At 39.9% G+C, this 25,718-nt stretch overlaps 1 long non-coding RNA gene across 6 annotated transcripts in view; it reads left to right on the forward strand.

The window, feature by feature from the left end:
* Positions 1–25,718, forward strand: part of LOC106041232 (uncharacterized) — a 238,313-nt gene that overhangs the window by 47,522 nt on the left and 165,073 nt on the right. For 5 of the 6 annotated variants that reach the window (XR_010825064.1, XR_010825065.1, XR_010825063.1 and 2 more), the window contains exon 5: positions 14,300–14,406. This is a non-coding gene — a long non-coding RNA (uncharacterized lncRNA). Of the gene's footprint in view, positions 1–14,299; positions 14,407–15,060; positions 16,278–25,718 lie in introns of those variants that run through there. The other variant, XR_010825066.1, reaches the window with a different exon arrangement.

A 25,718-nucleotide genomic window follows, 5' to 3' on the forward strand; every position in this document is an offset into this window, starting at 1 on the left:
AACATTGAATATAAAAATGCAGGGAAATTTTGTTGCATTTGTGAAGATTTAAGGTTAGGAAAGAAACAAGGCTTGTAAGGAGAAGTGGCTGATACCTTTGAAAACCTGACAATTTTCCAAAATTTTCATTGTATCTCCTTCATGCTTATGACAACCTGTTTGCTTTTTCCAGTGGTATCAGCTAGTCTATTAAGATCTACTGCTTCTCCCAGGAAAACTAGCATTTCAACATAACTGTTAATCTTTTAGTTATTAAATCAAAAGTGTTAAGAAAATGTTGACTACTTTATTCCTAAGCAAAAAGCCAAAGTCATGTAAAAAAGTAACAGGAGCTTACCTCGGGACTGAATGCAGTGACTGTAACAGGAAGTGTTTAAAGAAGTATTACGTCTTCCAAAGAACCAACTCTTTTCTGTCTGTCTGAGAGATCAGAAGAGTCACAAAGCAGCAGAGTAGCAAAACCAAGCTGCAATTGCTATTCTGTACAGACAGAAACCACAACTCTTCACTATTCACGGTAAAGGCAGCCAAAGCCCCTTGGATATCTTGAGATGCCACTCTGTGTCTGGAGACTATCTGTGAATCCAAGCAGTACTGTGTGATGTACTAGGCTGCTAGGCTTAGCTTCCTGTGTATTCAGGCTGATTGGCATTTGTATTAGATAATACTCTGAAATTCCAGGTCACTGTTCTCATGAGAAGAAGTGTGGTTGAGCAGACTGAGGCCAATAGGGTTCAAATTCAGTGCAACCCCACTTTATTCTCATCAAAAGCTGCCATGGTGAACATGGCATGCTGAGGTCAAGATCCATACCAGAATTTTACATCAACTGGTCCCACTGTGCAATTTTTGTAAGCAAAACATGAGTGCCTGCAGTGGCTTCTCGGCTGAATCCATGAGATTATCTCTTCAGAAGGCAGTGACCTGCCTTGGTGCTGTAAATCACCTCCTGAGATGCCTGTATTTCTGCTCCAGCGTAGGGACCAAGTTCCTGATTTAGCTGGCTCATCTGAATGCCAAAAATTAGGCTGAAGTTGGGCATGTTTATTTTCAACTTGAATGGAAACGCAGGAGGTTCATTTGTTGGAGGAATGCAAAAATACTTCCTGAGCTGGCTCTGTAAGAATGTTTTAGGTCTCCTTAAAGGACCTAATAGCTATCTTTATCTCTCCTTTGCATTTGCAATGTCTCCTCAGGCTCTACTCATTCTGACTGAAAGGTCTGTTTACACCAGGTTTTGAATATTTTGTCGTATTGTTCTGAAGGAGAGTTTGCCAGTTATGTAATTTCAATAAATTGCACATGCTTTGCTGTATTTTTACCTTCTGTTCAGTTTGCTTTTGAAGGCATAGCTGGAGAACGAGAGCTGCCAAAATTGCAACTGTGCAGTATTTCCTGGCCTGGCAAGTCTGATATTTCTCCCTCGCTGACAATGCCATGAATAGCTGAATGGTAATGTGGTTGTTGCTTTTTAAACCTCTCCCACACCTGACTTTGTTCATCTGAAGGGATTTTTATGTTCTTTAATTGACTAAAATGGGAGCATTTCCAAAATAATAGAAGGAAAATGTATTTACAAAACTCTGACTTCTTTCTGATAAAGTACAGGACAATGAAAGGTAGCTTTTACTTGAATTGTTCAAAGCTTTTTACACAGGGGAAATAAATGATAATACGTATATGTAGTCCAGAGCTGAGATTAGGCTTCAGTTAGTCTAAAAGCTCCAGGAAAGCTGAAAAATCTGATGGGTTTGATATAATTCCTTCTTTCCCACAGGGAAGAAAATCTCAAAGCCATGCAGTTCAATCATATAGTTGAAGCAACATGGCTCTGTGTCATCTTCCCACCTACTAAAGAATTTACTCGCAGACAAATATTTTACCAGATGTGAACACTTTTTCTACCTTCTGAACTTAATGAGAAAAGAGCATTGTGGATTGTTGTTTGAATACCTAAGTTAAAAGACAATAGACAATTATAAATTGAGAAGGAGTTAATGTCATGTCTGTGCTTCTGTATTGTCTCATTCCTGCATTAGGTGACTAGAAAAAAAACACTGATAATAGTAACATACACTTACAAGCCTCCAGAGTACTTTGTAGAGGGAGCATGCACCTCATGTTCTGCACCTCAAAATATTTGATAGTACTTAAATTGCTACCAATTGAGTTTAGTAATCCAAAGGCTCAAACACTAACCAGCTAAAGCAGGAAATAAGAAGAAAAGGAAATGGCTTTTCTGAAGCTTTTTATGTTTCTCATCATGTAATTGCCTAACCTGCATTGAGAATTACTGTCACATCTCCCATCTCATTTAAATTTGTTATTCTTGGATTTCTGTTCCTGGGGGGCAATTTTGTTTGTAGTTTCTGGTTGCTTACAGGATTGGAAAAAAACAAAACACTGCCTGTCATAAAACAATTTACCTGAGAGAAAACAATAACACCACTGAGGCGACTGCACAGTTACATTTCTTGATAAATACATGCTTTTTAGTGATTGCTTTTATTTTCACAATTCCTCTCTAAGTCCTCGACAGCCCCTAATTCCAGAGAATAAATTCCCTCTTGCTCCAAAGCAAGAGACATCAGTTAGCCTGATGAAGCCAGTTCTGTTAGCAGTGGGTAATATCACAGAAGAAAGACAAATCCAGAATCAATAATAGCAATAATGTGTTGTTAACAAAATAATACTAAAATGGCAACAAAATTTTTCTTTTGCATTTTTTCCTCAAAGTCTTGAAACCATGATATATTGGTTTTACGTGGTACGGGCTTGGTAGCAGGGGAGTTGCAGGGATGGCCCCTGTGAGAGGAGCCCAGCAGCTGCCCCATGTCAGAGCAGAGCCAGCTCCAGCTGGCTCCAAAGGGACCCGCTGCTGGCCAGAGCTGGGCTGGGAGAGATGCAGGCTGGGCTTCTGGAAGCGCAGAGTGAAGAAAGTGGAAAAAACCCTCTGTGCTACAGCAGCTGGGAGAGAAGGGTGATGAAAGGTGAGAGAACCAGCCCTGCAGACACCCGGGGTAGTGTAGGAAGAGGGCAGGAGGTGCTCCAGGCACCAGAGCGGAGAGATTCCCCTGCGGCCTGTGGAGAGGCCCCTGGTGGAGCAGGCTGTCCCCCTGCAGCCCACGGGTCCCACACGGAGCAGATCTCCACGCTGCAGCCCGTGGAGGAGCCCCCGGTGGAGCAGGTGGATGTGGCCTGGAGGAGGCTGCGGCCCATGGAGAGCCCCCGCAGGAGCAGGCCCCGAGCCGGAGCTGCCATGGAGAGGAGCCCACGCAGGAGCAGGGGGTCTGGGGGGAGCTGCCGCCCACCCATGGGGGACCCGTGCTGGAGCAGTTTGCTCCTGAAGGATGGACCCCGTGGTACAGAGCCATGTTGGAGCAGTTCCTGAAGAGCTGCTGCCTGTGCGCAGCCCCCGCAGGATCAGTTCGGGAAGGATGGCATCCCATGGGAGGGACCCCACGTGGAGCAGGGAAAGAGAGTGACTGTGAAGGAGCGGCAGAGATGAAGCTTCATGGGCTGTCCGCAGCCCCCATTCCCCTGTGGCACTCGGGGGGTGGAGGGAAGGTAGATGTTGGATGGGAGGGGAATAAGGTGTTTTTAGATTGCCTTTAGTTCTTACTGCCCTTGTCTGTTGTCAGTAGGCAACAATTTAAATTAATATCCTTTATGCAGAGTTTCTTTTGCCTGTGATGGTAACTGGTGAGCGATCTCCCTGTTGCTGTCTCAGACGAGGAGCTGTTCTTCTCCCCTTTCCTTCTGAGGAGGGGAAGTGAGAGAGCAGCTGTGTGGTGCTTAGCTGCCCATCCTCGTTAAATCACCATACCTGAATCACGATTTTCAAAAGCAAGCAGCTGAACTTGGTTTGTATGGGGCACATTTTAAAGATACGTAGGAGGATAAGGATGAAGATAGGAATGTAACTCTTCTAGGCATAGAAATATTTTGGAATACTGCACAAGCTGTCCTTGAAAAGCAGAGTTAATGGTCTTATTTTCAGAAGTACCCACCTGCTCTCTAAATGCAGCGTTTCTGAGAACTAAACCACTGAATTTGGTTCCTTAGATAAATAGGGACAAGTCTGGACAAACATCAAGCTCTTTTAGAGGTGACTACCATTCAAAATATTTAAATAAGAATCTTAGTATAGTTTATGTTGCTTCATGTATTTTTGAAAAGCTCCTATTGGGCTTAATTGTGCTGGCTAGTGATTTTCCTCTTCTGGCCTTCTCTCAATTTTCTACAGTCTCTACCGCGTGATTTATATGTGCTACTGTATTTTTGTAATTTATTAAATATTCTTTTCTTATTACTGTGCAGATTCTTTCATCTGTACAGTGAATCTTTTAAAATTAGTAGCTTTCCTTGATTATTGTTTTGTAGCACTTGGAGAAATAATAGCGCTGTAACCTGTTCTTACTCATACTTTTCTGTTAAATTCACTCCAGCAATCATATTTTTAGCTTTGTGGAATTGTTTCTTTAAAAGCATGGTATTATAGACTTTATTTTCCTTGCACATAAAAATGCAACAGGATGATTGGTTTTAACTATTACAACTTTTAAGCTGAAAGAGGAATTAGTCTTTATCTCTCAAGGTAATATTTAATATAGATTTCCTAGCACATTGATGCAACCCTTTTCATCTAGGAAATTATCTTCCAGAATAGCACCAGTCTTTTCAGATACACCTTTCATATTGTAGCCCTGCATGTTAATGCATTTTTCTCTGCGTATAAACTATAAATTAAGAATATAGGCTTCCTTTTCTTTTTCTGTTTTTATGGTCTGTAAAAAAGCCATTTGTACTCTATCTCATGACTTATCTGTTATCATACTGAGCGTTCAAGATCATTTTCTTACTATTTTTCAACGAATCAGAGAAAGGTAATTCTATTTTTGATACAGTTTTTGCAAATGCAAGTAACGTGTTTTGGAAATCTCTAGTTTCTGCTTATGAAATGGATGCAGAATCTCTCTCTGTGGTTGTTCTGTAAAGCAACGCCTTTCTCATATTATATATATTTCCATCATGCCTTTTGTATTTTACGACAATGAGAAACAGCAGTTTATATCTAATAAATGTCAGACAGAAGATATGCAAGATTTTCAGTAGCAAGCTGCAGTGAAGTGCATAACCTAAAAGCTGCAATATGGTGTTTGGATTTCACAGGCTGGCAAAGACTGTTAGATATGTCCTGATCCTTTTAGGGTAACATTTTTGTTGGAAATGAAATTGTTCAGGTACTCAACTTGGTCAGTAACCTCAGCCTCCACAGACTATGTTTTTTAATTTATTTATGGTGCCTTTAGAATTAGGAAATTCAAGCTTTGAGAGCTCTCTCTTGCTGAAACAAAACCAGTACAGATAATAAATGTAGGTTATTTATGGATACAATATGAATTCATATCCCCTCAAAAATCATGACCCTTTATAGCCAAGAAATGGTGCCATCTTCCAGCACAGTAGAAATATTTGAAGCTCAGGAACATGTATATCTCATTGACTTCTCTCCACAGCAAAGCCTGATGCCATGGTTTACATATGGGAGCACAGTTGGTGTCGTACTCCACAGGCTGTTAAAGAATGGGGTTGGATTTCAGGGTTGCCAGAAGGATATCTGAGGCCTTTTTGAGGAACTGTCTGAACAGCACTGCTACTAGGGTAGCCCCTATTTTTTTCACTTCGTTGTTGTTGTTTTGTTTTAAACTTGGACTTTTTTTTTCTCAGTTAGTGCTGTTTGGTATTATCACATCCCAACTGTTTTTATTCTTTGCAATAGACGTTTTTAAAAGGCAACTTAAAAATAAAATCTGGCTGCAGTAAGGGAGATATTATCACACATTATTTTTGTATTCTTGTTCAGAATTATTTTGTTGTTTTATTGCTTTTCACAACATTTTTAAATTTTAGAATTCATAACCCATTTTATAAATGATCATCAGAGGATATTAGTCTTACCCATGAAGGACAGATGATACACATTTTTACAGCTTATTAGGCTCGTAGATTTACCCTGAACATATACACAGACTCTGCTTGAAATATTAGCCTCCTACACAGCTACATTCAAATTACTGTGTAGATGGTGCCACTGGGGTTCCTGTTTTGTACGCTGCAACTATTGAGATTCAGTGTGCCAGTGAGGATCCTAATGATAGCTAAGATTCCCAAAACTTTTGGTTTTCATGGCAACCATGCAGTCTGTTGTACAATAACTAGTGCTCTGTCACTTGTTTCAAGTTGAGCTTTGAAAACATTTGGCAGTTGAAAAGCATCGTTTCATGCCTTCTCTCGACAGAGCGTGATATTTTTGCCTGATACATTTTGTTAGCACACAAGATACATCTCTTCCCATGAAATTAATTGGCAGGGGGCTTTCAGTGATATTAATGGCTATGTGATTAGCTTGCTGTTCTTGGCACCATGATAATGAGAGCTTCCTTCAGGAGAACACTCATCTGATCCTCAGCTTGCATGCTCTTCACCTCAGAGGCTTCAGATGAAGCTTATGAAGGTTACAGTCAGAGGTGGAAAAGTGTAATGTCAGCAAGAAAAATACTCATTAGCTGCAAATATTCAATTAGATATCAAGTAGGCAGGGCTGAACACAGTCATTTACAGGGGATATTAGGAGAAGAGGCCTTTCAGAAATACTTCTGTCAAAGGTCTGTTGATGCCCCCTGTTGCTCTGGACTGCAGTCCCAGAATGGTGCTGGGGCAGGACATTTGATGCTGATGGCATAAAACTGAAGTCTGGGCTCCCTGTAATCCCACAAATAATGTTAATTTATACTGATCCATATCAAACACTGTGCTTTCATCTGCTACTCCAAATGACAATAAGGTCTGAGCTGCTGCCTGCTGAAAGTCACAAGAAGAACCTGAAAACTTTTGGTGGGTTCCAGGTCAGATCTATGATACTCATTTTTGCAGCAGTATTTAGGACACAATTCCAAAAAAAAAACCAACACGGAAATACATGCCTAACTTTAACAACTAAATATGCAACATCTGAATAGGGATGCTGTCTTGAATCACTGTGGCTAAATGTTATGATACTGTTATTAATATGCATTAATTAGAAGCAGTCATCAGTAGATGTGGCTATGCATTGGTAGTTGGTGGAGTGGTGCATGTGGATCCTTAGGTTTTGTAAGTGGGGTGGGCTCTCCAATTGAATGGTGTTCTCATGCACTAATTAAAGGAGCGGTTTGAGAAGGGTAACCTGTGTTTGAGTGGATCTCAGTATAGTGGAGATGTTTCTTGAGATATGTGATGACAAAGGACTCAGATCTATTTCTGCTGTTTTTCTTTTTGCATGCACAACTGCAGCCAATTTATTCAACAGGCGACATCTGGTACATTTCTGTCTTTATGGTACCATAAAAATCTCTGAATGCTTACGGAGAAGTAGTCGTTAGAACTCCTTTGATCTGGGTGAGGAACCAAAGAGCTTAAAACCAGAGAAAAGGAATTAGCTAATTAATTTAATCTGACCTTCTGTGTATCACATGTATGTTGCACTTTACTCAAATATTCTTCTGTAAAGCCTGCATATTTAAATTAGACTGATGGGCTGTAACTTTCAGGGAACTGAATGGTGTACCATATACAGGAAGCAGATGATAGAAACCTCCCTGGTATTTCTGGTAAGGGTGAGATTTGCTGTGGTAGTTACAGTAAATAAAGCATGTTCCACTCTCCCCTGCTTCTGAAAGCATACATAATTCAATAAAAAAGAAAGACAATTACCCCCACACACACCCAAAAAAAAAAAAAAAAAGAGAAAAAGAAAACAAATGAAACTAGGCATCAAGACAGTAACTTTTCTATACTCCCTTGTAGCAGATGTTCATTCCACCTGGTGTCTCAGCTCCAGTTGTGGCCAAGCACTGACTATCAGGGAAAAAAAGTGAAGGGAAAAAGTCCTGGAGTAACATTTCCCTGCTGTAGTGTCTGCACACTGGGATATACTCTTGGCCTTCTGCAACCTGTCCTGCCACAATATGGGTGTCCATGACTCAGTACCACCAATCATCAGCTCGAACAAGAAATTAGTTCTCAGTAAGAGCTCAGTTACTGCTCCACTGGTCCTTAAAGCAGACACGTCGCAGTGTAACTAACTCTTGTAGCTGCCCTTTTGCTTCCTGCACTTGATCTGACCTACACATTGTCTTGTTTTGCTAAATATGTGTGGTCTAAAGCTTTCAGCAAAATGAAGTAACCTGCTTGGAGACAAACTGCAATGTGAAAGAGTGCATTTGCGTTTTAGCAAACGTAATAGGCATCAAATCAATTATCTCAATAAAGGCTACAGAGCATTTTACTCTACTGTCTGGGGAGCTCCAAGCTTCTGTTGTTGCACGCAACTTTTTGTTGTTTTCAGTGTGGTTGTTTATATAACAGAATAGAGCACTAATTAGGAGTTGTTTGGAATTAAAACACTCAGCCAGGCTGGTGTTTTGGGTGTCAAGTGCAATGAAGGAACAAGAGCAATTGGAGCAGGAAAACTAATTTTAATTTTCAGTGTCTAAGTTGAGCAATTACGAAAGAATTAGATTGGCATGGCCATAACCAAGAAATGTCTATAGGTAACAAATGTCAAGCTTATCCCAGTAACACTAATTTGAGCTAGTTTTTGTGTGCGCTTGTGCTCTTCCTAGCTCCTTCATCCGTAAGTTACAAAACATTGATGGGATGAAGAGGCACAGACTTTCGAAAACATGAGGATTCCTTCAGTCTGAAGATTTGGGAGTTCATGACAAGCTAGTCAAAGTACCTATGTGATTCAGGAGATCAGGTCCCATTCTCCAGTGTAGTACCTGATCACAGCTGCTGCTCTGGAAAATATACAGCCTTTATTGATGTGACAGAAGAGGTAGGGAGGGAGCCAGGAGGTGTGTAGGAGTTAAAAGGAGATTGGGGCAGAACCAGAAATAGATCTAGTTTCTAGACAGTATTATCTTTCAAGCTATAAGTTGCAGGATGGAGTAAGGGGAGATCCAGATCCACTTTTCAGTCTGGGGCTTTAGACCTGCTACTGTCTGCTGCTGTCCCACATTCCTGTTTTACGTATTCTGAGTGCAGTGTGAATTAACAGGACAGGCAGTTACAGACTCTGAATGTGTCACTCTGTTTATACCCTTGCTTGTTATTTACATGATGTTTTGAACAGCTGCCTTGGGAAGAGGCTTTCATGTATGGAATTTCCCACAATACTGTCACTGGAAAGTTTGAAGAGCTGCTGCAGGTATTTTGACAAAACCTATCAACAGGGGAATGCTCAGTGCCATTCAATTCATCTTGCTGTTTCATCTAAGTTTAAAAGAGCGTCAGATAAAGCTGTGTTACTGTGTTGGGGGGGCACTGTCCTGGGACGATGGGTAACTGGGAAGTAGATTAGAAGAAGCTATCTTGGGCAGAGAGACCACAAAATGGCAGAGTTCTCTATTCTTGGTGAAGTCAGGAGGGGGGTGGGAGGGGGCAGTAAAACTGCTACCTTGGACTTCTGGAGGGCAGACGTTGAAATGTTCAGGAACTGTTCAGGGAGAGTCCCTTGGGATGCAGTCCTGAAGGGCAGAGGGGTGGAGGAAGGCTGGATGCTCCTCAAGAAGGAAGCTTTCAAGGCACAGGAGCAGGGTGTCCCCGTGTGCAGCGAGATGAGTCGGCAGGGAGGAAGACCGGCATGGCTGAACAGGGAACTTTTGGTGAGAGTCCGGACGAAAAAGTTTATGTCCGGTGGAAGAAGGGGCAGGCAGCTCAGGGAGAGTACAAGGAAGTTGCCAGCATATGCAGAGAGAAAATCAGGAAGGCTATAAAGCCCAGCATGAGCTCAACCTGGCCACTGTGGTAAAAAACAACAAAAAATATTTTTACTATTATATTTAATAGCTGTGTCTGCCCCGGAGCATATCACCTCAGCGAATGAACAGTTACATATACATATTTTTGGGAAGTTTCCAAGTTGGCAAGTTTGTTACACCTGCATCTATTTAGAGAAACTCAGCATGGTTTCCTTGCTGTTGCCTGGCTTCCTTGAAGAAATTCAGCCTTCATCCCCTTTCCATTCCAAGTCATAATTGTGCCATGCTCCTCACCCCAAATCTGTTCCGGTGTCATGATCGGCTTCAAACATGAGGTGAGCAGTGAAAAAGCTTGTAACTCAATAGCTTTATCTGATATTTTTATTATGTTTCAAAACTTCAAAATATCTTACCTAGTCCCACCCAGATATTTTCAGTTGGAAAGAAATTGATTTTACTAGGTGTTTGTATCTAGGTGGCCCAGTATCATTTAGAATAAGGCATGCTTTGTAAACATATGGTTTTTGCACATAAGTAAACTACAGAATGAAGCCCAAGGAAAATACTTATGGGTGAACTTGTCTGTGCAGTCGTAACCTTAGAATTCCATTAACTCACTCCTGAGTACACTGTCTAGCAGGGCTTCAAAACAAAATCATGTAGTATCCAACTTCTCCTTTGGAATGCAAATTTAAACTTAATTACTAGCAGAACTAACAGAAATGTCTTAAAGTCAATATAGGGTAGCAGAGAAAAAAAATCTGCAGGATGTTTGTCTTAACTCATTAATTATTATTTTTTCATTAAAGAATATGTATCCACAGAACTCTAGAACTTCTGGTGAGTTAATGATCAAGCAATGTCCATTTATTTTAAAATGTCAAGATCAGTTTAACCTCAAGATGGTGCTAGATGGTTAAGTTGGCTGTCACAACAACTCTTGTTTGTCGTTTAAATTTTTACAGAATGAAAAATCATCAATAATGTGTAATTGGTTAATCACCAATAAGGAAGGATAAAGGACTCTTACGAATTAATATGTTTATTGAGTGGAGCAGGACATGAATTGATTTGAAAAGACACTGATAATATCAGTGTCTCAGAATAAAATAGTGCTTGGGAAGAAGCAGAGTACATATAAAAGTCGTTGGAACAACAGTGATAGGAGATGTATAATGTGCAGTGTGACAGTTTACCAAGCCATGAGAACCAGACAGCAGCTTGGGAATAATAGGATTGTACTTCTGGCAAGTTAAAGTAATTGAAATGTATCAGATAATTGGTAAATACTTAAAAGTTCTTGAAGATTTTAAAGAACTGTTAGCTCTTCCATTCAAAATAAATAACATTTAGAAGTACACTAATTATTCCAAATCAAGCAGGTTTTGTGCAAGAAGATGGTTATCCAGTTTTTAAGCTGTAACAGTGCTATGAAAGTGGTAAGTGCAAAGACAGAGGGCTTAATAGAACGTATCCATGTACCCATTCATGGATCAACAGGAAAATGAGCTGCACCACGATGTCTGTACCATTATTCTAACAACTTTCTTAGCACAAGCAGCTGTATAGATGGTGTTACAGCAGAATAGAAAACTCAGACTGCTGTTAAGGGTTTTCCCTTCAGTTGTGGCACCAGGTCTGATTTTCTAGTACAGCCAAACTGTGACCAGATGACCGGAAATTCATATTACAACTTTGTTTTGTTGTGAAACAGTTAAGGGAAAGATTGTCAAAGGAGCTTCTGACCGCGTTGTTGCTGATTATTAAGATCATAATAATAAAAAAAAGTGTTAAGTTTGTATAAACTACTCATAATAAATAAATGTGGTGGTCATTGAAATGGACCTATGGACCTACTCACTCAGGGAAAAAAAAAAACCACAACATTTCCCAACATGAGATATGAGTCTGTTTGAAGATCCTGGATTCTGGGCAAGTCTGCTGTGATCAGTGGGTGTTGGAAAGCAGCAAGTCTCTCTTCCTCACTCAGTTATTTTTATTGTTTCCTTTTCTTTTGTCATTTTTAATGCTTGCTATTTTGGCAACAAGATTTAGTCTTTTAGAAAAGCTGCAAAATGGGAACAATTTATGTGTCAAGTCAATTTATTTTGCACCAGAAAGGCCTTTAAAAAGATGTTTGTTTAATGAATAACCTAATAAATGAATCAGCAAAATAATATGGGAGCTTGGGGATGTGCATAGACAGCTGGCTTTTTATTTCATTTTATTTTTAATTTTGAAATTTTTATTTAGACAGACATTTGTCTTGATATCTTCCAATGTTTTTGTGATTATTTAATGCAAGCAATTACTAATGAAGAGACTGAATCAGCCAAGACAATGTTACGGAAATCTGAAAAACTCTGGCATTGAAAAGGGCTGCTTGATCTCCTGAAATCCTTGGAGATTTGCCACTATGCCTTTGTATTTAAAAAAGAAGACTTTGCTGTCCGTTTCATTTGTAAACCTGGAATGACATAAATCGACACACTGCTGTGTGTACTGCTCAAAGGCTTAATTTCCTTAGTGTTTATGTAATGCATTTCTTGGAGAGAAAGAGTCAGCTAAGTAGAGTGGTTTGGCTTTCTTTAAAAAGTGGGGAAATAGAAACTAGACTGTGTCCTACCCACAGATTTCCATCAGTTACAGATAAAAGTATAAATAGCCTAGGAGACAGTGTCCTCTTAAATGATGATCCGAAGGGTAGTGGGGCTTTTCAAGAAGATTTTTCTTGGTCTGGGCAGTTATAAAGAAACTGAAAGTTGATTTAAGGTTTTATTATAGGGGAATGTAATTCTACATCACTCATATTCAGTTTTTAACCAGGGCAAATGTTTTATGTATAATTTTAGAAAGCTGTTCAGAAGGAAATATCACACTGGCCATCCCAGCTATCCAAAAACCTATTTCAAAATATATTTCAAAAGGAAAATAAATGACATTTTATAGAACAGTGGGGAAATCAACATACCATGATTTTTTTTCAGTAAATTCCAGTGTGACATTCCGGCTGACAGGAGAGACCTGGTAATAAAATTTATGCTTACATGGTTCAGGATTAATCAAGGGGAGAGCTAGGGTAAGAGTATTTAGCTAAAAGTCATTTTAAGTCACAAGTACATAAAGATAGATGATTAATTATGTTGTCCACTTTGGGCAATGACTGTGCAGGACAAATTACATTTGAACTCGTCCACACAAGAGTTTAAAAAAAAAAAAAGCATTGAGTGGCAGTTAAAAAAAAAAAATTTTCTTCATCAAATCATGGTGTATTAATACAGGGAAAGGTTCCCTTTAGCTTCATGGAGGAATTTAGTATAAAGTTGTTTATAGGTATTGATCCTGACACAGGAGTCTTCCAGCAACAGTCTCAGAAGTCATCTCGCTGAGATGTAGAGGCTGAATGTTTGCACTGACCTCTGCCACACAAAGATCATAGTCAGCATCTGGATCTCCATATGGAGGATAAAACTTCTTGCATTAAAAAATAAAAGCTTTCCAGCAACTATTTTGGCAGGGACAATCATAAAGATAGTCTTTGAGCATCTTATTACACTGTTAATATATTCCCATCGGGAAGTTAAACTAATTAACTTCTCTCTTATGCATACCTTGGTGATATTTTTACATTTCCCAGGGCACACAACCAATCACAAGAGAAGGAAAGTGTCACCTTCCGATAGATATTCCATGCAGGCACTGGAGGACATTTTTAAAGCAAAATGTTCTGTGTGCTGTTAAGTTTCTTGTTGAGGTAGAACAAGAAATTACGGTCTTTCCTGACATCATTGCTTCAAGTTGGTGGGCATCTCTTCTTCTCCTATTTTCTAACTTTTTTGTTGTGCTCTTGATACGATCATTGCCTATTCTACTTGTGTTCTGTAATAGTCAGGGAAAAAAAAAAAAAAAAAAGGAATGATTTCAGCGTTGAAAGATACAGAGCTACTGGAGAGAGTCCAGCCAAGGACCCCTGAGATGATTAAGGGATGGGAGCATCTATCTGATGAGGAAAGGCTGAGAGAGCTGGGGCCGTTCAGCCAGAAGAGAAGGCTCAGGGGGGAGCCAGGCTCTGCTCAGCGGTGCCCAGGGCCAGGCCCAGAGGCAGTGGGCACAAACCGGAGCACAGGAGGCTCCCTCTGAGCACCAGGAGGCACTTCTGTGCTGTGCGGGTGCCGGAGCCCTGGCCCAGGTTGCCCACAGAGGCTGTGGAGTCTCCTCCTTGGAGATCTCCCAAAGCCACCTGGACACGGGCCTGGGCCCCCTGCTCGGGGTGGCCCTGCTGGGGCAGGGGGAGCAGATAGGTCCAGGGGGGCTCTGGCCTCAGCCACGCTGTGATGCTGTAAGATTGCTGTTCAGTGTTTTGACGTCATCTGTGGCTGTTGTGTAACTGCAGGAGCAAAAGCCCTGGAGCTATTTGGATCTATTTAGTCTTGAACTAATCCTACTAATCTGGTTGCCTTCTTTTTTTTTTTTTTTTTTTTTTTTTTTTTAAGGTTCCGTTTCTTCAATCTACTTTGGAAATGAGGCCTTTGGAACATCCTTTGGAACAAAACATATTTCAGCAATGAACATTGGTAAAGGGGAGCAGAACATAATTTAGGTGAGTAATGAAGGACAAAACACAATGCCAGTGTCTGTGTGCAAACTCCCGCTGGTGGCAACTTCTGTTACTTATAGCATTCTTCCTATTGCAAGGGAGTGTATCCATTTAAAATTATTGTTGTCAATGTATTTTGGAAACCAACAGTAATGCAGAAGGACAAGGACCATTTTCTGCATCTGCATAGTACTTTTATATGAGATATTTTTGGTGATTTGGAATCTAGAATGGCTTTTCTGTCGGTCAAGGTCATTTTTTGGGGGGTGAGGGTGGGGGGGATTGTCTGATGCACACAGCAAAGCTCTACTGTATTAAATGCAATTCAGCATAATATCCCTAATTTAAGATGTAGACAATTATGACGGATTAACCAGAGATAATAGCTGTGAACCTTATTCTTTATTATCTGGATCAGCAATGTTGGAAGAATAAATGGAAGACATAAATGAAATAATCTGTTGCCGGGCAGTTGAAGAACACACTAAATCACCTGGCTAACCATGAATGAAGATTATGTTTTTCAACTGACAGAAAAAATCATGGTTAAGGTCACTGTAGATTTATTACCCCAAGGAACATTATTAAAAAATGGGTTGTCTTTATAATACAATTAACTAAAGGAAGCCTCAATATTCAGCTAATTCTTTGTTGCAGGCACAAGAATTTGTACCGGGATTCATTAGACGACAATGTCATCTGATTAAATTGATGGAAATCTATTGAACTGCATGAACTATATGTTTTCAAAAGCACAAATAACAGGGAAGATGTTGCCAGCTTTTCCTTGTCTGACTTTTAGGAAATTCCACAGTTTTATAGCTTTATATTCCAAGGGCAGGATGAGCACAGGTGCTGTTGTTTCTTTTCCCCCAAAGGAAATTTTGTGAGGAAAAGGAATTATGGATGATTTAAGTATGATGTTGCACTTTCTATTTTAAAATTTCTAGAATATTAAATGGATATTAAGTACAATAACTTTTCACGTTTCATAAAAAAATAGAAACATTCTGAAAAATATTTAAACCATATTGAAATGATTTTCATTTAAAATATGCCTTCATGAAAATCTGTATTTAAAACAAATTTCAATTCCTGTGAGGATATGACTCACACTGAAAAAACTTGGATGAAAAAATGCTACAAGTCCTACTCAAAACTATTCGTCCTCTTAAACATTATCTTCCTGTGGGAGGCCAGTTTGGAAAACTTAGGCCCATATTTATGCCATGTAACTTCAGCAGTTTCCTGAACGTGAAGGAGACTTTTTGCTGAGATGGCCAATGTGGAAAGATGGACAGCTCCAGGGAGCCTGCATCCCAAGTGGCAATGCCTTTTCTCTCCACTGATCAAGGTCTGATCTCCACTGATCCCACTGTATCAAGGTATTGTGTCTCCCAGTGCTTAGAGGATACACAAACCAGAAATATTTGGGTCGGACTGAAGGACCTGTGGTTTATTCTGTGCTGGTAGCCTTAACTGACAAATCTTAGCCCTTTTGGTGAAGCTTTAAAGGATCTACCCCTAGCTAGGTATCTTGCTCTGGTCTGTCTAAGGAGGCTCCCTGTTGCCATTTCCAGTGCAATTCAGTCTGGTCAGTTAATTTACACTGTAAAATTGTGTGTCATGAAACTGAAAACTTCTGGTTCAGCCTCTACCTTGGGAATCCCTGGGCAGCTGTAGAAACAACGCAGAAGAAAAGGATTTCATACTGAGTCCTTATTTTCTGTCAGCAAATACATTCAGGATTACCAGGTAATAATTCCAGGCAGATCGAGGAGCTTCATGGATGTTTTGAAGTAATATATATTGCCCACAGATTTTCAACTCAGTGAATTTGAGTGTGTAATAGACTGTGATGAAGCATGCGGGCCTGTCAGTGCCCCTGGAGAGGACTCTGAAGTCATTTCGCACTCTGTGCTGAGCAGGTTCTATTAAGAATAGATCGTGCCAAGCCAAGTCCACAGGAGTTAAATTCCCAACTAGGGTCTGAATCTATTCAGGGTGTTACTAATAATGGAAAGATCATTATCTGCAGCCAAACTCATTTACATTCAGTATTTTGAAAGAAGGGAATTGGGATTAGTTAGGAGAGGACTGTTCTTCCTCCCAGCCAAAGGGGTGAGCACTGGTGTTACCCAAGAGACTTTTTGATTTCCTGTTCTCATGTTTATTGGTTGCCAGCATACATGGATGACATGCAGCTACAGACGTTTCCTTGAAACAAAGCTGTCCTTGAGTGTTTTGACAGCCTCACACGCATCATGTTTAGATTTTTAAAATGTATTAGCTGTAGTTCTAAAATCAGCACAGTAGAATTTGCATGAGCACGTGTTTCTACTGGACACTGAATCTTCTGTTAAAATATGGATAGGGATTGATTTTTTTTCCAAGTCATCCCAATACATAGAACAATCAGCATCAAGAAGGTAAGTGGTGATATTAGAAGTATGCAATAATTTGGATACCCAAATGATATAGCAACATGACATAGCAGACAGAAACTGCAGCCTGCAGATGTTTCCAAAGGAGCTGACCTACTTTGAGTGGAGTTTATTGGGCTCAAAGAACACTGAGTGGGTACAATTTTGTGGCTTATATTATATTCAAACTCACACCAGGTGGCAATAATGGACCCCTAAAGGCTTACAATAGGACCTACAGAAAATGGTTGCATTTTCTACTTTGTAAAGTGAGAACTGCCTTTTGCTGTCCTGTTCTGCCTTTCTTACAGATGTGAGTTTTGCTTCCTCCCCATCTATTGTTAGAAGAAAAATCCAAAGTCTGTGGTTTCATTTGCTACAGGAACATCATTGTACACATTTTCTTCAAAGCACTAATCTTAGAACCATCAGGCCTGTTAAATTCTTCTTTCCATGCACTCCTTTCCTATCAGTGGAAATAAAGTATTAGCCTTGGGAAATATTATCTCAGCTCCTGCAGTGGCCACGACTGTTCTGGGGCCTCTGATGCCCTAGAGTGCCAGAGTGATTTTAAATACCATCCACAGTGAGCTAATATTGCCAAAGAGATTTCAAATACCAGCCAGCCTTTGCTATTCACACCCGAGTAGTTTAAAATATCAGCACTAGAGTAGCCTCATAAATTAGCAGCACATAACATCTTTTCATTACAGATGTGGCAATGTCATCCAAGAAAGTTAATGACTCAAGCAACAGGAAATGGTCTTCCAGGTAGCAAATGTTCAGCAGATCACAGTATTCCATTTATAGCATAGAAGATGATCTTAAATGTCACCATTGCTCTGGAGAAAACAAACTACTGCCTCCAAACATGCTGTAGGCTATGTCAGTGAAAAAAGTGTTTCTCTTGCTAGTTCAGGTAGTTAACATTCATCCCATCTCTTACACCAGTTGTTGTCTTTAGCAATCTATGGCTCTGTGTAATAGTAATATGTGGTGGTTTTCTCATGGTGGATGTTGGTAGTCAGGACCAGAATAGTGCTTTTCTTTTCGTATGTTTCAAAACTCACTACAAATCCTAGTAATTCTCACTGCCTCTCTGTGACTTTGGTTTTGTTTAATTATTTTAGGAACAATTACAATGAGATAAAGAGAGGGAAAAGTAGACTTTTTTCGAGGCTACCTCCATGGCAAACAGACCTCAGTTCTCAGTCTGCTAACCTCGTTGTTACAGGATGAAATGCTGTTTCCAGCTAAATGGGATTTTGCATACCTTTCTATGGGGTAACTGATCCTGTAGCATTCTCAAGTGAAGTTTTACAGCAGTCAGAGTTTCTTAGGTAATGTCTATGGAATTCCTATGATTTATACCTAGAGTACAGGGATCAACAAAGGCCTCCACTCTCCCAAAAAGACTGGAATAGTGTGAAGCAGCCTGAAACAAAGCAAGGAGTATGTAATGTCAGCATGTTCTCACAAGTTTGAGCTTTTCCTTTTACATTTACTAATGTTTAGCTTCCTAGGAACAAATTCTGAGTTCTGTGTGGGGATGACATCAATTTTTACTCTTTGGGAAGCTAACTCCAATTTTTAAGATGGTGGGGGGGGCACTGTCTGTTTTAGACTTCCTTCAGTAAAGCGACTTCTTAAAATTTATTTACACCTGCTGTCCACTTTCACATGGTTTCACTTTGCTACAAGTACATTGTCAGTAGGCTTTCCACCTGCAAGGGGAGACGGAAAAGGGGGAGCTTTTCTCCTGCCAGGCTTGTGGCAGGGATTAAATTCCCAGAGTCCCTAGAGTTGCTCTCACTAGTTTGGGCCAGAAGCACTTGGGACTCAAAGGCCCATCAACAGCGTGGCTTATCCAACCCGGATAAAAACTGTGCTTGCTGAGCCAGCTCACTTAAGTGGCCAAATTTCAGTCTTTCCAGGACACCTGATAGGTGCTGTGGAACATGGCAAAAACTAAATGTCTGGCTCTGGACTCTTGGATTGCTACATTTCCCCAAAATGTTCCTAAAATAACACATAGAGAGTATTGTCCAGCTGTCTCAGACACTTTTTGCAGTCTCTACCTCACATTCTTTTCAGTGCCCAGGAGCATTCAGAGCTTCAAAACCTGCAGACAGAAAGATTTTAAAAAAGGGGTAGAAAAGAGGGGAATGCATTAGTCAGAGTTTAACAGTTGCTTTCCAGGAATATGTCATGTCTTTGCAAGCTTGGAAGTTTTCCCTGGGTACTGAGTCATTTCTGCACAGAGTTATTCTGGGCCATCTAGTCTATGATCCTGTGTTGTATTCTTCACACAGTTGCATAACAAAAATAAATCATGCCAAGTTCATTCAAAGTCCTGTGGATGATTTGGGAAAGTATGTGACAACAGCCACAGGTCAGGATAGTTGAGAGTCAGGTTACATTATTACAACTTGCCAGAAACCAGGCCAGAGGGCAACATTCAGCATGGCAAAAACCATTCTGGAGAGTTTTTCATCACAGTTTTGTGTACCTAATATAGCTGCTATTCTCACTTTTATGGAACATAGAAGAGAAATTGTTCTAGACAAGTTAAAATCAAAGACTTGAACTGTAAATAATCTTTTTGTTGGTAGCAGATTGGAGAAAATGGTTTAGTTACATGGATACTATTGCACCTGCGAGGAAAAGCGTATGTAAATCTGGTTCCAGCGTATGTAAATCTGGTTTGGTCTTTGTATTTTTATACGAGGGTCACAGAGAGGAGAATCAGGGCTATGTTGTGTATAATTTTAGCTGAAAGTCACCTTCTCAGAAGTAAAGAATAATTCTGAGAGTTCACAGCCTTGTGTGAGAAGGGAAATGAAGTCCCTGCCAACCCCTTTTTCTTTCATCCGTTGCTGACTCACCTTTGCTCTCGCAGAATCCCCCAGCTCTGAAGGAAGCCTCTGGATTTATGACAGTAGAGTATGCCTTTGAAAAATGCCTTTCCTGTTCTCTCCTCACTGTCATTATGTGTTGTCCAGCCTTCAGTCAAGAGGATCAGTTTTATTCTGGTACTAACATCTGATTCCTGCTGCAGCTAGCCAATTTTCTTCCCTCTTTCCAGTTTGCTGAACATCCCAGAGGCTGAACGAGTTGTGTTGCCACTCACTCTTCTAGTTTCTGGCACAAAGATCTTTTGTGCTGAACCCCAAAATACTGAAGATCTTGTCACTTGAGAGGATGGTCATCATGTGAAGCGGTGGAACAGAAAGCAGAAAAGTTTGTTTGAATTATTGTAAAACTTATTTTAAAGTGTTTATTTTTTTTTCTGGTGTATTTGCCATATCAAATCATAAAATCTTGGATTTTGTTTTCCCTTTCATACATACAATGAATCAGCAAAAATATTGAAGTAGGATTCTCAACAGACAGCTTTAAAGCCTGGCTGGGTTGGACCGATCAGATGTTAAAAGTTAGAAAAAATATTGCTTAAAATGCATGTTTTCCTGGTTAGATATTTAACATTACAGCTTCTCTTAGAAGGTAGATAGCAGTCAAACCGCGTATGCCTTGGGTACACAGTAATAGTGAAATTTTAATGTGCTGTTCACAGTCAGGGAGAGGTGTGGATCACTGATACCATGTAGGTCTTGATGGCACCACAGTGGTCTTGACTAAGTGGCAGAGCTCACTCAGTAGTACAGTGCTCTCAGGTTGAGTGGGTTAGAGACAGCTCTCTCACTGTTTGGAAGTGCCATCTTTTCTGCGAACACATTGCATGTACCTGCCTTGGAAATAGTGCCAGAAGAGTCCCCAAAACTGACATCTGACTGGCTGGACTCTGTTAGCTCCTGCAGAAACAGCAGAAGCGCACCTCAAGGAACAGAGCCAATCTCCTTCCTGCTGCCTTTGGAAAAAAACTGTTCAGAAAGTGATGGGGGTGGGGGATGAAGGTGGAAAACATTGGCTACTGATTCCTTCTGTCTTGTACTGCAGACAATTCCATTCTTGTGCTGTGAATAGCTCAAGGGAAGTAGCCCTTAGAGGGGGATTTATTAGGAGGCAGAAGGAAAGGTAACTCTGCCTTTCAATATGTGATGTATTCATTTTGGGTCTTGTGATAAGCAAGCAGCTGTGCTCACATGTATTATATAACAAAACTGTTCTGGCATCCGTAGTCAGATGATTTCAGTCACATCCAAATTTCCCTTTGTACTGCAGTTAGAGTGGGGCTGGTATCTTGTTTTATAGAGATTTAAACTAGCCAGGGAGGCCTTTTGAAAAAGGAAGTTTACACTCATTCTGTTTACTTGACATCATGGAAGTGTTATAAAAGATCCTTTACGTGGCAGCAAATCTCATCCTTCTGTATTAGTGTAGAAAAACAGACAAAATACGTTAAGTAAATATTTCAAAAAAAATAGCAACAATAAAAAAAAAGGAAACAAGGAAAGATTATTTGGCTTTCAGAATTGCCTAAGTATTAATATAAGCTGCACTTCAGTTTCTATCCAAAGTGATCTGAAATCTGAAACACTCTCTGAAATGAAGAATGGCCAAGTTTGCAAAAATCCACTGGTATGCAGTGAAATACCTTTCAAAGCCTGTCCACAGACCAATATTTTACAGTTAATTTGTTGTTTCAGTCAATTTTGACATAAACTAGAGCAGCCTCTATTTAATATGACCTTTGCTTTGTAAAATATTTTGGTATAAACTGATTTTTTACTGCTGGATATCAAACCAGTTAAAGGTGAGCTTCTGTCATGTAAAGGGCAGTGTGTATGTATTGCCAGTGATACGAATAAACCAAGCTGATTAGTACTTCTTAACAAGCTGCTTAATATTTTTAAAAGCAATTTTTTTCTGTCAGGTTTTATGAGCATTTTCAGACTAAACAAATTCAAGAGGCTGCCATAATCAGTTTAAAAGGATTTTGAGAGGCATGTGCAAAAGCCTACACAATGTCTTGAGCTGTATTTGCCAGTTCTACATCGTCACTAGATGGCCATGACAGGCTTTCAGGCAATCAGAAACAAAGAGTTTGAAGTGATTTATGAGAAAGTGATAGAAGAATAGGTATAAGAGAAATGAGATTTGGAGGCAGGGAGAATATTTTTCATTACAGGAATGGAAATTTGGAAAAGTAGAAAAGCATTTGACCACCAAATCCTATTATCAGGTTTCTGGTTTTCCCGTCTGTTTTAACTGCTTTGATATAAAGCAAGACTGCTTTCTACAGTCTTGTTTTCATAAGTCGAAGCTTATGTCACGGCTGTAACGGCAGTGTTACAGCTACAGCACCGAGCAAATACATGCAACAGCGTGAGCTGAACAAGCACTAAGAGCAAACAGATCAATCTGCGAATGCGGGAATACTGGCAGTAATGGCAGAGCTGTGGTTTTGTCACAAGCTCTTTGCAAGCGTGAGTGCATATTTTGGCTGTGAATGGAGCAAATCATGTCAGAGAGAAGGCATTTCATTACCAGTTGGAAAATACAGTGTGTATTAAAGTAGCGGAAAGAATTTTATGTAGAGTGAACCTCAGTGTTAAATAGTATTTGCCCGCTTCTGTCAGGTCCAAAGGTCTGGTGAAGTGATCTTCCACAACACTTTTCCTCAAGAAGGGGAAGAGGGAGATGTCTCTTCAGGCCTTTCCCTGTTTTCTCACTATCTGATTTTCTTTGCAATAATGGAGGAATCATAGAATTATTAAGGTTGGATAAGGCCTTCAAGATCATCTTGCTTTTAGTTGCAGTGGCCAAATAGCTTTCCATTTATTAGAAGCTTATAATTTCACTTTGCAGAGAGCGCCTCCATTTGTGAGATAGCCTTTCACATGTGCTGTATCGATTGTGGTATCTGTACCAAGTGAAGCATTGTTATTAAACTTCTTTTTTTCCCTAAACCTTTTGCCATGAAAGGTCAAAATATATTAATTCTGAGGCAAGGGTCATGCCAATGAGTGGCTCACTCTTTTGCCCATATATCTTGTCCTTTTTTTCCCTGACTAATCTACCTATTCAGTGATTTGAAAATAATTGATAAAGTCCTATGCCAAGTTTTCAGTCAAATGCACTTGCTTGCAGTTATTTTGGCTGGGTATGCAGGAGGGAGAATTGCAATATCTGTGACATCAAATGTCAATTTGCTTCTGTGAGGCTTCACCCAGAATAGATGCTCTTCACAATAACAGTGAAAAGCCCTTGGTCCTGTCCCATGGACATAAATAGCAGAGGACCAGCTGGATGGTTTTGCACGTGGGAAGCTGTTTCTTTTCAAAAGCTTGGGAATGCAATGGGCTGGCTAGCAATGGGCTCACTCCCTTTTCAACCTGATGTATTGTGGCAGTAGGGTGTTGGGAAAATTCTTTTACAAGAGCAGAATAAGAAACCTGCTGGGAGCTGGGAGGGGGTGCTGTACATATTTGTTTGCATCGCAGCTCTCTGGCCATCCTTGCAAAGGTGAGGTGAGCCTTTCAGCCTAGGGCAGGGAGCTGTCCCTGCCCACCTCCCAGATATGTTGTCTTTTCAAATAGAATCATAGAATCATAAAGCTTGGAAAAGACTTCCAAGATCATCTGGTCCAACCATCCCCCTGCTACCGATGTCACCCACTAAACCATGTCCCTAAGCACCACATCCAACCTTTCCTTGAACACCCCCGGGGATGGTGACTCTACCACCTCCCTGGGCAACCCATTCCAATGCCTGACTGCTCTTTCTGAGAAGAAATGTCTCCTCATTTCCAACCCGAACCCCCCCTGGGTAGATAGGTAGTGCCTGAGCCTTTGAAATTACATATAAACAGCTATTCCCACAAACTGGCCATTCTGCTGGCACAGTCAGGAAATAGCAAAGAAGTTCTCGCTGGGCTGTATTTCAGAACAGAAAACCCAACAAATGTTTTTATTCTCCCTTATCTTATGTTACCAAGCATGAGATCACATCTATCCTGAGCTAAAAAACAAAAGTAGTTTTTGTCTAATACTTCTTTAGTCTTCTGTTTTGCTTACAAGTGAGTATGATTTAGAGGTAAAGGAATAACAGGCAATATTATTTCTCAAATAGTTTAGGCTTAAATTCATAAAATTTAACAAATGAATAATTCACTGAATATATTTGTGAATTATTTATCCACCTCTGTATGCTGAATAAATATAGCCTGATGCAAAGCTCAAGAGAATCAGTGCCTTTCTAATAACATCACCGTGTTTTGGATCAGGCCTTGCAAGGAAAAAGAACATTGACAAATAGTTTATTTGAAGCAATTCCATAAAATCTTGACAAGTTGTTCTCAATTTGTGATTTGTATAAATTGCTCTCAACCAATGGCAAACATATTTTGAAAAGTGTATGGTCTGTTCAAATACAGTTTGTAAACAGAAAATTTTAGCTTTTCCACCCACCTGTGTGTGGGTGTAACTTTTGGGCAATTCATACTTTGGAGAAAGCCGACATTTTTAAGTGGCAAAACTAAATGGATCATATAAGTAGGTGATTAAAAATTGTTTTTAACAACAAACATAAATTTAAAAACTTGAAACTATATCCAATCTGAAATAAAAAATAATAATAATTTTAATTAAAGGAAACTGGTAAAAAGTACTTAAATTGCAAAATTAGAATGTTTGTAGGCTATGAAAAAATAATTTACATTGAAAAAGTGTATTTCAGCCTAAAAGAGTTTCAGCAAAAAGGTGTTGATGTGTGTGTAATCTAGCCTTTTTATATTTTGGACTTTTTTTGGCCTTGCTAATTGTGTGTTCTGCTACTTCAACTCCTTTTTAAAACATTTTGCTTTTACTCAAAGCAATGTATATTTTCATCCCTGCAGAACTGTTCTAAGTATGGTCTTCTGCAGCACCAGGAGTGACAATGACAAATTGACAGAGGTTCCATTTGCAACAAATTAGGCCCATGCAGGACATAGTCCTGGTTTTGCTGTTACATTGGGAACATGGGTCGTATTCTAAGCTTATCCTGAGCACATGTAATCAGAATAGATTGTTCAAAATTGCAGGAATACAAACTAATACATCTGCAGAAGATGTAAAAATGCTGCTACTGACATGAATGCAAGGAAAAGTGAATGTATTTTATAGGTATATGAGTGGAAGAAAGGAATCTACACAAGCAAAATGGTGCTCGGATTACTGAAGTAGCAATGACGTTGATGTTTCATCTAACATTATGACTTCCTGTTATTATAAGTAATTACATTTGATCACAAACAGTAATTGCTTATTGCAGTGCTTCTACTTCTATGTGTAACACTCCATATTTAAAAAAATGTGAAGTTATAGAAATAGTTTAATGCGACTTCTTCAAACAGGAAAGTCCCACTTATTCTCATACTGACACTAGCTCCCTTTCATCACATTGTTCCATCATGATCGCCTCTTTTCTCAGTAAAATTTACCTGTTTCAATACTGCATGCAGCCACAAAGCCAGGCGGGATTTGTATCCTGCACTCTCAGATTGCATCCCTTGCTATATAAGGAAGATGAATCTGGCAGTCTTGCAGTGTGATTTCTTGCAGGCATTACTTGTTCTGGGTCTTCTCCAAGGAGAGCAGACGCTCTCTGAAGAAATGACTGATGCAGGTTACTCCACCACTTCATGGACATCCAGGAGATTAGTTTTTGACCAGCCCGGTTGGTGTTACAGTCAGACAAGTCCCAGTCAGTTGGCAGCATGGGCAGAGTGCTTGTCTGTCCACACGTACTGTGTAGATGTGCCAGCTGTGGGACAAGTGTTTGCTGAGATTGGCAAAAGTGCAAAAGTCTGAGTGCAATCTGGACATCATCTTCCTGTGGCGGTTGTTTTAAAGAATTTCGTAGTTAATAGTGATAACTCTCGTTATGTGGAAAAGGCAGCTTGTTGAAAGAGCTGCCTTTTTTTTTTTTTTTTTTGGTAAGATTACAAAT

The sequence above is a fragment of the Anser cygnoides genome, chromosome 15, assembly GCF_040182565.1.
Source record: "Anser cygnoides isolate HZ-2024a breed goose chromosome 15, Taihu_goose_T2T_genome, whole genome shotgun sequence".
NCBI lineage: Eukaryota > Metazoa > Chordata > Aves > Anseriformes > Anatidae > Anser > Anser cygnoides.